The sequence below is a fragment of the Panthera leo genome, chromosome B1, assembly GCF_018350215.1.
Source record: "Panthera leo isolate Ple1 chromosome B1, P.leo_Ple1_pat1.1, whole genome shotgun sequence".
Taxonomy (NCBI): domain Eukaryota; kingdom Metazoa; phylum Chordata; class Mammalia; order Carnivora; family Felidae; genus Panthera; species Panthera leo.
In genome coordinates, this window is record NC_056682.1 from 122,667,787 (window position 1) to 122,681,073 (window position 13,287).

At 43.2% G+C, this 13,287-nt stretch overlaps 1 protein-coding gene and 1 pseudogene across 1 annotated transcript in view; both read left to right on the top strand.

Annotated features, from left to right (window-relative positions):
* The window catches only part of TSPAN5 (tetraspanin 5), a 175,386-nt gene that overhangs the window by 37,020 nt on the left and 125,079 nt on the right, over positions 1-13,287 (top strand). The gene's annotated exons all lie outside the window — the stretch shown is intronic.
* Positions 2,487-3,420, top strand: LOC122218024 (annotated as a pseudogene).

Consider the following 13,287-nt stretch of genomic DNA (forward strand, 5'->3'; position numbering starts at 1 on the left):
CCACTGGGCTGCCCAGGCACCCCTATGTTAGTTTATTTGTAAGTTTATTTGAGTGAGAAGAACATGAGCACAAAAGCAATGGAGCCAGCGGGGGGGGGGGGGGGGGGGGGGGCGGGCAGGGGTGGGCAGAGAGAGAGAGAGAGAGAGAGAGGAAAAGGGGGAATCCCAAGCAGACTCTGTACTGTCAGTGCAGAACCTGACACAGGGCTCCATCCCATGAAGTGTGAGATCATGACCTCAGCCAACATTGAGTCAGATGCTTAACTGACTGAGCCACCCAGGTGCCCTCACTCCGTAGCTATGGCTGTGGAGTCTCCAGTTTTAACTCCAGAGCCGACTGGCTTCTTTTCCAAGCCTTTCTCACCTGACGTTTCCACTTGAATGTTTTAAAGGGCATGTCACACCCATCAGTCCAAAACTAATTCATGTTCTTTCACAAAAACTGGTTCTTCTTATTTTCAAAGCACAATCTTGAGGTTTACCCCATCTGCTTACAACTTCCCAGGGAGCCCTCAGACATTGCTGATGGGAGTGGAAATAGTACAGCCCCGGTGGAAAACACTTTGGCAGCTCTTCAAAAAGTTAAACAGAGTTACCGTATGACCCAGCAATTCCACTCCTAGGTATTTGCCCAAGAGAATAGCAAACAGATGTTCATATAAAAGGTGTCCAGGAATGTTCAATAGCAGTGTTGTTCATAATAGCCAAAAAGTCAAAACAAATGTCCATCAACTGATGAATGGGTAAATAAGATGATCTATACATACACTGGACTGTTATTTGGCTGTTATATAGAGGAATGAAGTGCTGATACATCCTATAACATGGATGAACCTTGAAAACATTATGTAAAGTAAAAGAAGTAAGACCCAAAAGGCCACATATTGTGTGAGTCCATTTATATGATGTCCAGAAAAGGCAAATTCATAAAAACAGCAGACTAATAGTTGGCAGGGCTGGGGAAGAAGCAAACAGGATTGCCTTTGGGGATATGAAAATGTTTTAGACTTAGATAGTGGTGATTATTGCACTATATTTTGAAGATGCTAAAAATTACTGAATTGCACAGGTGAAAATGATGCCTGTATTAGTTCTTTAGGGCTGCTGTAACAAAGTACCACAGACTCAGTGCTGTAAAATGGAGAAACGTCTTGTCTCATGGCTCTGGAGGCTACCGGTCTGAGATCAAGGTGTTGGCAAAGTTGGCTCCCTCTGAGGGTGTGGAGGGAGAATCTGTTCGAGGATTCTCTCGTAGCTTCCGATGGCTTGCTGGCAATCTTGGACGTTCCTTGGCTCATAGACCCTTCACTCCAGCCCTGCCTTTGTCTTCACGTGACATTCTTGCTATGTGCATGTCTGTGTCCATATTTCCCCATTTCATAAGGATGCAGCCCTATTGGGTTAGGGCCCAGCTTAATTATCATAACTAATTACATCTGTTACAACCCTATTTCCAAATAAGGTCACGTTTTGAGGTACTGGTTTTGACTTCATATGCATTTTTCAGACACCTAATTCAACCCATAACAGGAACTTATACGTTATGTGAATCTTACCTCAATTAGAGAAAACCCCAAACCAAAAAACAACTGTTAGGGAACTTCTGATTGCTGTCAAGTAAGAGACCAAAGCCCTGAACCTAGGCTGGCCCCTGCCTATCCCCTCAGCCCTTTCATTTTCTCTTAGTCTGTGTTCTGGCCTGCTGGCTTTCTCCCTTTAACCGCAGGACCTGTGCTTACGAGCTGCTTTTATTCCTGTTTTTGCCATCCCCTTCCTTCCATTTGTTGAAGCCTTTCCACCTTTCCAACTGCAGCTCCAGGGATATTTTCACGTAGGGCTTCCAGGATAAGGCAGCCTCTTCTATTACATATGCTACCCTTCATTTGGTTATCTACCGCTGTGCAACCAAGCACTTGGAAACTTCTGGTGTTAAACAACCACCGTTCTGTTCTGCTCTTGGAGTCTGTCAGGACTCCAGGTATGTCAGGAATTCAGATACACTGTAGATGAGTGGTCTATCTCCTCTGTGATGTCTGAGGTTGGCAGACAGGTTAGAGCTCAACAGCTTGGGGCTGGACTCTTCTGGGAGCCTGTGTCTGGTGCCAGGCCTGGGATGACCCAAAGACTGGTCTGACCAGCGCTCTTATCCATGGTTCCTTGATGTGGCTTAGACTTCATCACAGCGGGACAGCCTCAAGATAGTTAGACTTGTTACAGGATGGTTCAGGGCTCCATGAGTGGGTATTCCAGCGCAAAAAAAAAAAAAAAAAAAAAAAAGGCAAGAAGCTGCACGACCTCTTAGGACCTAGCTTTGGCAATCCGTAGCATCATTTCCACCTCACTCTCTAGTGGTGGAAGCTGTCCAGCCCTGCCCCCCACCCCCCCCCCCCCCCCGGCCCCAGATTCACAAGGGGAGATTTAGACCTCCCCTTCAATGGAGGAATATCAGAATTTGCGACTGTGGTTAAAAACTGCCACAGGATCTTGCAAGATGGCGGGCAAAAAAGCTGAGAAGCCGGATGCTAAGGAGAAGAAACCTGAAGCCAAGAAGGCTGATGCTGGTGGCAAGGTTAAGAAGGGTAACCTCAAGGCTAAAACGCCAAAGAAGGGGAAGCCCCACTGCAGCTGAAACCCTGTCCTAGTCAGAGGAATTGGCAGGTATTCCCGATCGGCTATGTATTCGAGAAAGGCCATGTACAAGAGGAAGTATTCAGCAGCTAAATCCAGGATTGAAAAGAAAAAGAAGGAGAAGGTTCTTGCTACTGTCACAAAACCAGTTGGTGGTGACAAGAATGGTGGTACCCGAGTGGTTAAACTTCGCAAAATGCCTAGGTATTATCCTACTGAAGATGTGCCTCGGAAGCTGTTGAGCCACGGCAAAAAACCTTTTAGTCAGCATGTGAGGAAACTGTGAGCTAGCATCACTCCTGGGACCATTTTGATCATCCTCACTGGGCGCCACAGAGGCAAGAGAGTGGTTTTCCTGAAGCAACTGAGCAGTGGCTTGCTACTTGTGACTGGACCTCTGTCCCTTAATCGAGTTCCTCTGCGTAGAACACACCAGAAATTTGTCATTGCCACCTCCACCAAAATTGATATCAGCAATGTGAAAATCCCCAAACACCTCACTGATGCTTACTTCAAGAAGAAGAAGCTGCATAAGCCCAGACACCAGGAAGGTGAGATCTTCGACACGGAGAAAGAGAAATATGAGATTACAGAGCAGCGCGAGGTTGATCAGAAAGCTGTGGACTCGCAAATTCTGCCAAAAATCAAAGCCGTTCCTCAGCTTCAGGGCTACCTCCGCTCTGTGTTTGCTCTCACGAATGGAGTTTACCCTCACAAATTGGTGTTCTAAATTTCTTACAAAGAACCTAATTAAATAACAGATCCATCAAAAAAAAAAACACAAAAAAAACAAAAAAAACCAAAACTGCCACAGTACTTCTTCATCTGTGTTCATTCAGAGTGTTCCCCTGTAAATCACTCATTTGTGTCATCATTGGATTAATTTGTCTTTCCAACTAGGCGATAAACCTACTTTGCTCACCATAGCATTCCCAGCATCTAACACAGTGGCTGGCACATAATGGGTGCTTGGTAAGACTATGAAATGGAAGTTGACTGTGAAGAATTCGAAAAGGCACAGCAAGGGAAGGTATTCCGTTCTATCCCAAACCTCACGAGCTTGTGCAGCCAATCCAAGTGTGACCACTAGTAAATATGCCCAGGGGCCCGTGCCTGTATTTTTAATCCTCCTGATCTCCATTGTCCAGCCATAAATCTGGCTGCCTGGTGACTATTGATACTGCAGGAGACCCCTGAGATCACTACCCAAGAGCACATCCTCTGGATGCCAGCAATAAAACATAGCAACACAAGTATAAGTGAAGCCAAATGTTTGCTGAATGAATTCCCCACAAGAGAATAAACAGAATTAAAAATTTAGAGTTTAAATAGGCTAGTACTAATAAGGTATGTGTGTGTGCTCATGGATTGCTGCTCATGGATTGCTGTGCCTGTTGGGTGAGGAAAGGAAGGTAGTAAGAGCTATAGCTTATTTTTAACAGACTGACTTTATCAGAGCTGTGTGGGGCTGATCATATTTATTTAACACGCTCTGCAGAATTGAGAATGAGATTCTCCTTCCCATCTCCTCGGCTCTTCACTTCTTTGAAAAATTTCGAGTCTGAGACAGACACACACGTAACCTTGCCAGGTACACGGTTCACTTACTCCTCCGGCTCCTGCATACCGCTTGACATTTGTGCTACAGGCTTGGCAGCCGAGTGCCAGTTTCCCTTCCTTGCCGGCAAATTTTCAGGGCAGTCATTTACACAGAACCTCTTAAAATGCAGAGGGATGCGGTTCAGTAAATTAAAATGCAGTTTTAGTTTTTGCTTCTACACACCAAAGACCCCAGCACAGTGTGGGGTAATGTTAAAGACACTGGCTTTGGAGTCCTGTGGACCTACGTTTTGAACATTAACCCTGCCACTTCTTATCGCTATGATCTTAGGCAAGTTAGTTACCTTCCGTATGCCCCCTTCACTTAAGGGGGAGATCATAATAGAGCTGTTAGAAGAACTTAGTGAGATCCTATGTATGAGGATCCTTATACAGTCTGGCACATAGTGAATGCTCAATCAATGTTAGCTATTATGACTATTATTATGCAAATGTAACTGCTTGGGGTTTACTTGGAATTTAAATTTAGTAATATTGGAATGGCTTTCAAAGAGTGCTCAATCTTATTCTGATTTTGCTCTTAATTGGAAAGTAAGGTTATACTGTTCTAAGTTTGGGATATTTGTAGGTTATTAGTGCGATTGTTCCCACCTTGTCTTTAATACTTTTTTTTAAATGTTTATTTTTTGAAAGAGAGAGTGCGAGCATGAGCAGGGGAAGGGCAGAGAGAGAGACACACACACAGAATCAGAAGCAGGCATCAGGCTCCAAGCTGTCAGCACAGAGCCCAATGTGGGGCTCGAACTCACGAACTGTGGGATCATGACCTGAGGTGAATTCAGATGCTCAACTGACTGAGCCACCCAGGAGCACCCCCCCTCACCACCCCCGCAACCTTGTCTTTAATACTCATGACTTTTGCTTTGAAAAGTGTCTATTCAAGAATAAATAGAAATTGAAAAGGAGAAATGGCTTAAAATTCTAGGACTTTAGAAAGTTGAATGTATTTTTCTGCCTTTTTCTGACATTCACCATAATTAATGCTGTCAGAATAAATGCGTTGATTTCAGGATGTCTGGTTTAACACTGGTGATTCCTCCCTTTCTGGACAAGGGTCATCATGGGAGGAGCTCTCCAAGGGGGCCTCAGTTCAGAAGGTTCTTGATAGTTCCTACTTGTGTAACCAGGGATGGTGGTAGATCTGTGGTCTGTTGTGAAGTGAATTTGGAGGAAGGAGAGTTGGGTAACAGATGGTTTCTTGGATATCTGGGGCCTGTCCAGCTCTACGCTTTGAAAAACGATGGGCCAGACCTTGAACTGGCACGGAGGAGGGCTTGATTGCCAGAGCAGGAAGTGAGGTCCTGGGGTGATATCTTTGGGGCAGCTGCTGCTGGTGGGCTGGCCCTGGTGGCATTAGCTTCCCGTGGTGTGGTGAGGTGGCTGTGTGTGGCACAAAAACAACAGTGAACTGGGAAACCTGGCCTGGAATCTGAGGTCCTAAGCACTTAGGAGCCACTGGCCTGTTTTGGGAGGGGTGTCAGCTGCTCTTTGCCTTGTGGGGCTTCTGCCGTCTTTGTCCTGGATGGAAATGTGTGAATGTGGGAGCCAAAGATCTATGCGTCCTGCACTGGTCAGCCTGGTGCTCCGGCCTGTGTATGAGAGCCGTGAGCAATGCTGTGTGGGAGGGCTTGGCTGTCCTCTTTGACTGTAGCTTCCAAAGACTAGGCGCTTAACCCAGAATTTGCTAACCTATTCTGATACCTTTTCGGACTAATTAAATCATTCTTGGCTGGGTGCTACTGTTTGGCCTGCCTCTTCTTAGCTGGGAGTCCTTGGGCAAATTACCTAATTTCTCTGTGCCTAATTTTTCTTCTCTATGAAGAGGCCAGACCAGATGATGATAGAAGTATAAGATCTTTAATGCCCAACACTGATTAAATCATCATATGTATCTTCATACGTATATATATTTATTTGCATCTACTTGACACAGGATGTTACATTAGTTATGGGCATACAACTTAGTGACTTGACAAGTTTATGCATTATGCTGAGTTCACCACAAATGTAGCTACCATCTGTTCTGTTACATTGCTATTACAATATGTATCTTCATATATTTTGGTGTTTGCTTCTTTGAATAATGGGCTCCACAAATTTACTTCTTAAAGTGAAGCACAAACCCTTTCTTTTGCTTTTCTTTTTTAAAGATTTGGGTGGTGTTTGTCCATATCTAGCTTTTAAGAATTTGGAAATCAAAGTATGTATCATTATTTTATGGATCATTATTTTATGGATCATTATTTTATTTTATCATTATTTTATTTTATCTTTCTCTGAAGCCTGGAAAGGATCTCCTCTCATTTGTTGTTGGGACAGTACTGGTTGCAACTGCTGTTAGGGAGGTAACTTACAGGACACATGACATACAATTATAGAAGCATATTCTTGCAGTGGCAGTGGAGGCCATCTGGTCAACCCCTTCAGGTTGAGAGGAGGAGACTGAGACCTGAGAAAGGTTTCACCACTTGTCTGAGACTGTGCAGCTAGACCCTGGGAGGGCTGAGACTGTGCTTTGTTCTTTGTGATGTCCCTACTGTCCTTTGGGCATCAGATCTAGCTGGTTTCTTTATTAGCACTTGTCAGAGTTACCAGAGGTAAAGACCTCACATTGCCTCTCCTCTGACCTGTTAGGTTCTTAAATGCTAAGTGACCCATATTCGGAAGAATTATTTCAAGGTAGAACAGACTCCAAGAGCTTTGGGCTTCCTCTTCAGAATGGTCTGTGTAAACATGGGTTGTTTCTCAGGAATTGGGCTCAGGTCCTGGAAGTGTCCTTCATGAGAGGTCACTTCTTATGTCCTCCCCAATGATTCCTTTTTCTCTGAGGGCTCTAATTTTTAAGAGGGAAGCAGGGGTACAATTCTGAGGATTGATGCAGATTTGATGGAATGCAAAAGAAGCAAGAGCTGAGTGGGGTGGGTTAATATGGAACTAAGAAACCTTGTGACAGAAAAGTGCAACCAGAACGGCATTGCAAATCTACCCAGTGTTTGGATGAGGTTCTAGTGCAGAGCTCTGGGAAATTGGAAACCTTCTCTAGACATTGTGTGTGCATTGTCTGAGGTGAGTTGCAGCATCTTTGTCTTGCTTCCTTTTGGTTCTTATTGTCCTAGTTCTTGCCTAGCTGTAGCTGCCAAATGCCCTGTATGTTTCCCAGGACTGTGCTGCCGGCCAGATTTGGCCATTTCTGCCTTAATTCCATCGCTTCTTCCTAATTGAAATAGACACATTTACCTTATTTTGTTCATTCTATGACGTTGACTTTTAAAAACATGTTGGAATTCCAGTGGATCAAAGAATCAACGTGTATATTTAATGTAGTGTTTTTCTTTTCCCTAAAAGCACTGTTGAGAAATCTCTGCATCTGAGAATCTGGAAATACTGAATTGAATGCTGTACTCTCTCAGTGAAGAGAGAAGCTGAGGGATTGAGCACAAAACAGAAAGGAAGGGCCGTGAAACCATAAAGGTGGGAGTGATTTGCTAAGTGCAGTGGAAAAGTACTGTATTCTGTTTAACCCCCTGAGGTTTTCAGGCTTGGGTAAATTTTGCACAGGGGTGGTCTCTCAGCAATTTTCAGGCAAGTGTGGCACTAGGCTCTCCTGGTCCCACAGCACAACAACTCTGTAGCAGGGGGTTATGGTTCAGATTATATGTAACGAGAGGGATGAGAATCTCAGGAATATCCAAAGATGGAAACAGTGTTCCTGTGAGGGGCCAGGCCTCACAGGTCATATGTTGACAGGTTGCTCTGGATCCAAGATCTAGATCAGGGGTGTCACCAGCAGGAGTTTGTGACTACTGCCTCTTTCTTTAAACCAGCTAGGATGACTTTTCATGGGTCTAGCTAATTACCATCATCTTTGTTAAGTAGAACTTTTAATTAAATTCTTTATCCTGTGATGTTGACCAGAAGGGCATAGTGTGTGTGATGTCAGGGAGGAGGGTAGAAGGGCTTGACTGCAAGGCCATGTAGCGTGGGCCTCGCGTGCTCGAAGGGCCTCAAATTGATTCTGTTAGTGTTCTCTCCACACGAGCCTCTATACTCAGTCACAGAGACAAACTGGCAGGATTGAAAGAAGACGGCATTCATCATCCAAATCTAAATTTGTTTCTCATTAACGGATATTCTGCCTGTAGTGCACTATGAATTAATATGTTTTATAAATCTTGTAACTGTCTTATGAAGAGCATAATTAGTCATAAGTGTTTGGGTGTTAGAAATGTTAATTTGTTCAATGTAGGTATTAAAATATCTTGTCAATTCTTTATTAACATAACTGAGAGTATTAAAATCGAGAATGGCTCAAGCCTTTCTTGACCTCTGCAAGGTCCCGCTGAACCATCTTTGCATTGGGTCATGGGCTCACTTCGAGTCCAAACAGCTGGGAGTGGGGCCATCACTTCAGCTGGAAAACTTTGTCCCCATGGTACTGGGAGCAGCCTAGGGCCTTTTCCTTAGAAAGTACGGTGGGTGTGGCAGGTCTGTGGCTGAATTGAAGATGGGAATCTGGCTTGTAGGACTAGAGTAGGGCCCTAAGCAGAACTCTGAGTTAGTCTTGAGATCCCTCCCTCAAGTTTTAGGCAGCTCAGCTCCTTTCTCTGCATCTACTCTTGTAAGCTACAGATGAATGATACCAAGTGACTTTTGAAAACCGAACACTGGAAAACTCATTTGTGCTTTGAGATATCCAGCCACTGCTGAAATACTTTCTTAAAAATGAAATAATTGTTTAGGCAGTTGGCAGTTGTTTTGGTAAAATTTCAGAGTGAATAGCTCTGTGAGCAGAACAGTTCCAGAAATGAAAGGATAAAGACATGCAAGGGGCTGTTTAGTTAGCTAGGTGAAGGCTGGAAGTGATAATTGGTTGTGCCTAGGGAGGGATAACATTGGAAAGCAATGAGAAAATGCAGCTTGAGTGTTAGCATTGTTGGGGGGGATCTTTGAGATGAAAAACTGGCATTTAGCAGTGACAATGACCATGCGTTTTAAACTCATAGACTGCCTCTCCCACCTGACCCCTCCCCGCATTTCTCATTATCTACCTGTAATAATTTCTGCTGTAACCACCACCAGGAGAGATCTTAGGCAGGACTGGGTTATATCAGTCACCATGTTTGTTGTTGTTTGGCCAAAGCTTTGATGTCTACAACAGGGACTAGAAAATTGTATGGGGAAAGACTGGTGTGTTAACAGACACTGAAGTAAGCAGGCTGGGACTCTGTTGCATTATGAAGGAAGGGATTTTGGGCCTTGGTGTTTTGCAAAGACCACATTTGCATTATCAGAGAACACAGGCTTATGGGTAAGATGGTTGCAGCTGTTAAACTAGCTTAGTGTATATGGATTCTTGTTCACTCACAATATCGCTTTTCCGTGTGCTTGTTGAAACTCTAATATCCTGGGTAGGTTTTATTACAATCATTTATGGTATGGTCAGAATATCTGGAAATACGATGAGAGAGTAGAGCATAGCCACCATTTGTAAGCCTCCTACTTTACGGACAGATTGCTTATCAGCAATTGGGGCACTATTGTACGTTTTTCTTCAGACTACTTTTGTATAGAGTGATTGGGTATTTGAGTATGTTATTTTTGCCAGGCAAATGTTAGGTTAGTACCCCTCTCGATAGGGCATTGTGCATCTCAATCAGCTGTGGAACTTAGAAAGTGCAGATGCTGGGCTCAGCCCAGAGCTGTTTGACTTGGTCTCCAGCACAGGGCCCGTCACTGTCCTTTTGACTGTGGTGTCTCTTCCGTCCTCCCAAGTTCCTTCAGTAGATGCACACCGAGCTTGGTGACTGTCACTGGGCTGGGTATAAAATGGTGAACAAAACAGAAATGATTCTTGACATCTTGGCATTGACCTCTATAAGGGAGCCAGGGAATAAGTACATAAATACTGCAGGAAAAAGAAATGTATACATTTTGGTAAGTGCTGTCGCGAGAGAAACAAAACCCAGCATTTGAAGAGGAATCCCAGGAAGAGCACTGCGTAGGTTGGGGGGAAAGCCTCTCTGGGGAAAGGATGCTGTAGCTGGAACCTGAGGCATGGGGAAGGCCAGCCAAAAGGTGAGAAGAGCTGCAGTATTTCAGGCAGGGGGGCAACACGTTGGAAGACCCTGAAGTGGGGAAAGGCTGGCTGGGGAGGAGGGAATGAGAGAGGAGTGTGCTCCTGGAGAGATGACGGAGGTCATGCTGGGTCTGTCATACATTCCCTTAGTATTGTGCCTACAAGGTGGCCTGCCTATGTTGCCCTTTATCATTATCATTATCATTGCTATTTTAATTGAACTTTTATTTTGAGATAGTTGTAGATTCACTTGCAGTTGTAAGAAATAATAGAGCGATCTCATGTACCCTTCACCTGCCTTCTTCCAGTGGTAACATCTTGCAAAATGATAACATCACAACCAAGAAACTCACATTGATACAATCCACCAAGCTTATTCAGATATCACCAGTATTTTGTGTGTTTGGGGGGCGGGGTATATGTAGTTTTATGAATTTTTTATCATGTGTGCGTTCATGTTATCTACCACAATAGTCAAGGTATAGAACAGTTTCATTACCACAAGGATCTCTCATGCTGACTTTTTAATTGAGATATAATTGACATACAACATACTAGTTTCAGGTATACTGCATGATTTGATACATGTATATGTTGTGAAATCATCACCTCAGGAAGTGTAGTTAACATTATGTTAACACACATTTAAATGTTCCTTTAAAGGCAAAAGGGTCCTTGCCAGTTACAACATTGTTACTGTTTAGGTCTGCTAAGCAAATTTGAGGGTACTGTTGGCTTTGTTCTGGAAATTGTAAATGGATTTCACTTGAACATTACAAAAACTAAAAGATTAAGCCAAAGAATATAATTGAAGGATGTATCATTGTTCTTGTAAATCCCTTGATGCTTAGCCATTGTCTTCTAGCCTTTTCATTCAGTGCTCACTGTCCCCTGCTTGCAGCACTGGGCTTTAAGCCTTCCCTTCCAACCTGTCTCTGTGATGTTTGCTGCTTGTGTTTCCTTAGTGTTTTGTTTCCGTTTTTTCTTTTTTTGAGTGCATAGTAGGGAGATGGGATAGAGAATTCACTTAACTGTTCTTTGGAATGCAATATACCTCAATTTCCAATGAAGGGATCCTGGTGCATTTTTGACAGGTAGTGGTTTCTCTCCAGAATTAGGAAGCCCAGGAAAAATGAGGTACAACTACGTTATTGATGATAATGCGTTACTACACTTTAACTTTGGGACAGAGCCCTGTGTGCAGTTGGAACATGTTTTTTTGGTACAGGGGCCCCTAGCTGAGGGGCAAGAGAAGGCTGAATTCACTGAAATGTAGCTTGCTCTCCAACCTCCCAGGCCATAGAGATGGGTCAGCCTGGTGGTGGAAGGGGTCTTTTTGTATTTCTCATAAAGCAACTTAGCAAGCTTACCCATTTCTAAAATAAGGTGCCCTAAGGGCTGTCAATGGCCATGCCAGAGAGAAACCTCAGTGAGGTCTGGATTCTGCCTCCCTGCTCAGGACACCGTGTTCTTACCTGGTGAGATGTGATTAGAACCACATTTAGTGTTCACACCACATGGAGCCACCTCCCTGTCTCTCATGGTTACTGGTTTTATTTTATTATCTAAAAAATCTTAATTGCAGTGTAGTTGACATACAGTGTTATGTTAATTTCAGGTATATAATATAATAATTCAACAATTCCATATATTAGTGCTGACCACAGTGAGTATGTTCGTAATCTTCTCCTATTTCACCTATGCCCCCACCTACCTCCCCTCTGGTAACCATCAGTTTGTTCTCTATAGTTAAGAGTCTGTTTCTTGGTTGGTCTTTTTTTTTTCTTTCTTCTCCTTTGTTCATTTGTTTTTGTTTCTTAAATTCCGTATATGAGTGAGATCATATGGTGTTGGTCTTACTGACTTATTTCACTTAGCATTATACTCTCTAGATCCATCCACATTGTTGCAAATGCAAGATCTCATGCTTTTTGATGGCTGAGTAATATTCTATGGTGTGTGTGTGTGTGTGTGTGTGTGTGTGTGTGTGTGTGTAATCTCACCTTTTTTTTAATCTCTTCATCTATCAGTGGACACTTCAGTTGCTTCCATATCTTGGCTATTGTAAATGCTGCAATAAACATAAGCATACATGTATCTTTTCAAATTAGTGTTTTCATATTCTTTGGGTAAATAGTAGTAGAATTACTGGATCATATGATAATTCTAGTTTTAGTTTTTTGAGGAATCTCCATACTGTTTTCCAAAGCGGCCGTACCAGTTTGCATTTCCACGATCAGTGCATGAAGGTCTCTTTTGTCCCCCGACATCCTTGCCAACATTTGTTTCTTATGTTTTTGATTTTTGCCATTCTGGCAGGTGTGAGGCGATAACTTATTGTGGTTTTGATTTTGCATTTCCCTGATGATTGATGTTGAGCATCTTTTCATGTGTATGTTGGCCATCTGTATGTCTTCTTTAGAGAAATGTCTGTTTTATGTCTTCCGTCCATTTTTAATTGGATTATTTGGATTTTGGATGTTGAATTATATGTTATATATGTATCTTGGCTTTAACCCTTTATTGGATTTATCATTTGCAAATATCTTCTTGCATTCACTATGGCCTCTTTTTTGTTGCTGATGGTTTCCTTTGCTGTGCAGAAGCTTTTTTTTTTTTTTTTTTTAACATTTATTTATTTTTGAGACAGAGAGAGACAGAGCATGAACGGGGGAGGGTCAGAGAGAGGGAGACACAGAATCTGAAACAGGCTCTAGGCTCTGAGCTGTCAGCACAGAGCCCGACGTGGGGCTCGAACTCACAGACTGCGAGATCATGACCTGAGCCGAAGTCGGCCGCCCAACCGACTGAGCCACCCAGGCGCCCCCAGAAGCTTTTTATTTTGATGTAGTCCCAATAGTTTTTGCATGTTTCCCTTATGAGACCTTTCTAGAAAAAAGTTGTTATGGCCAATGTCAGAGAAATAACTGCATGTGCTTTTTTCTAGGATTTTTATGGTTTCA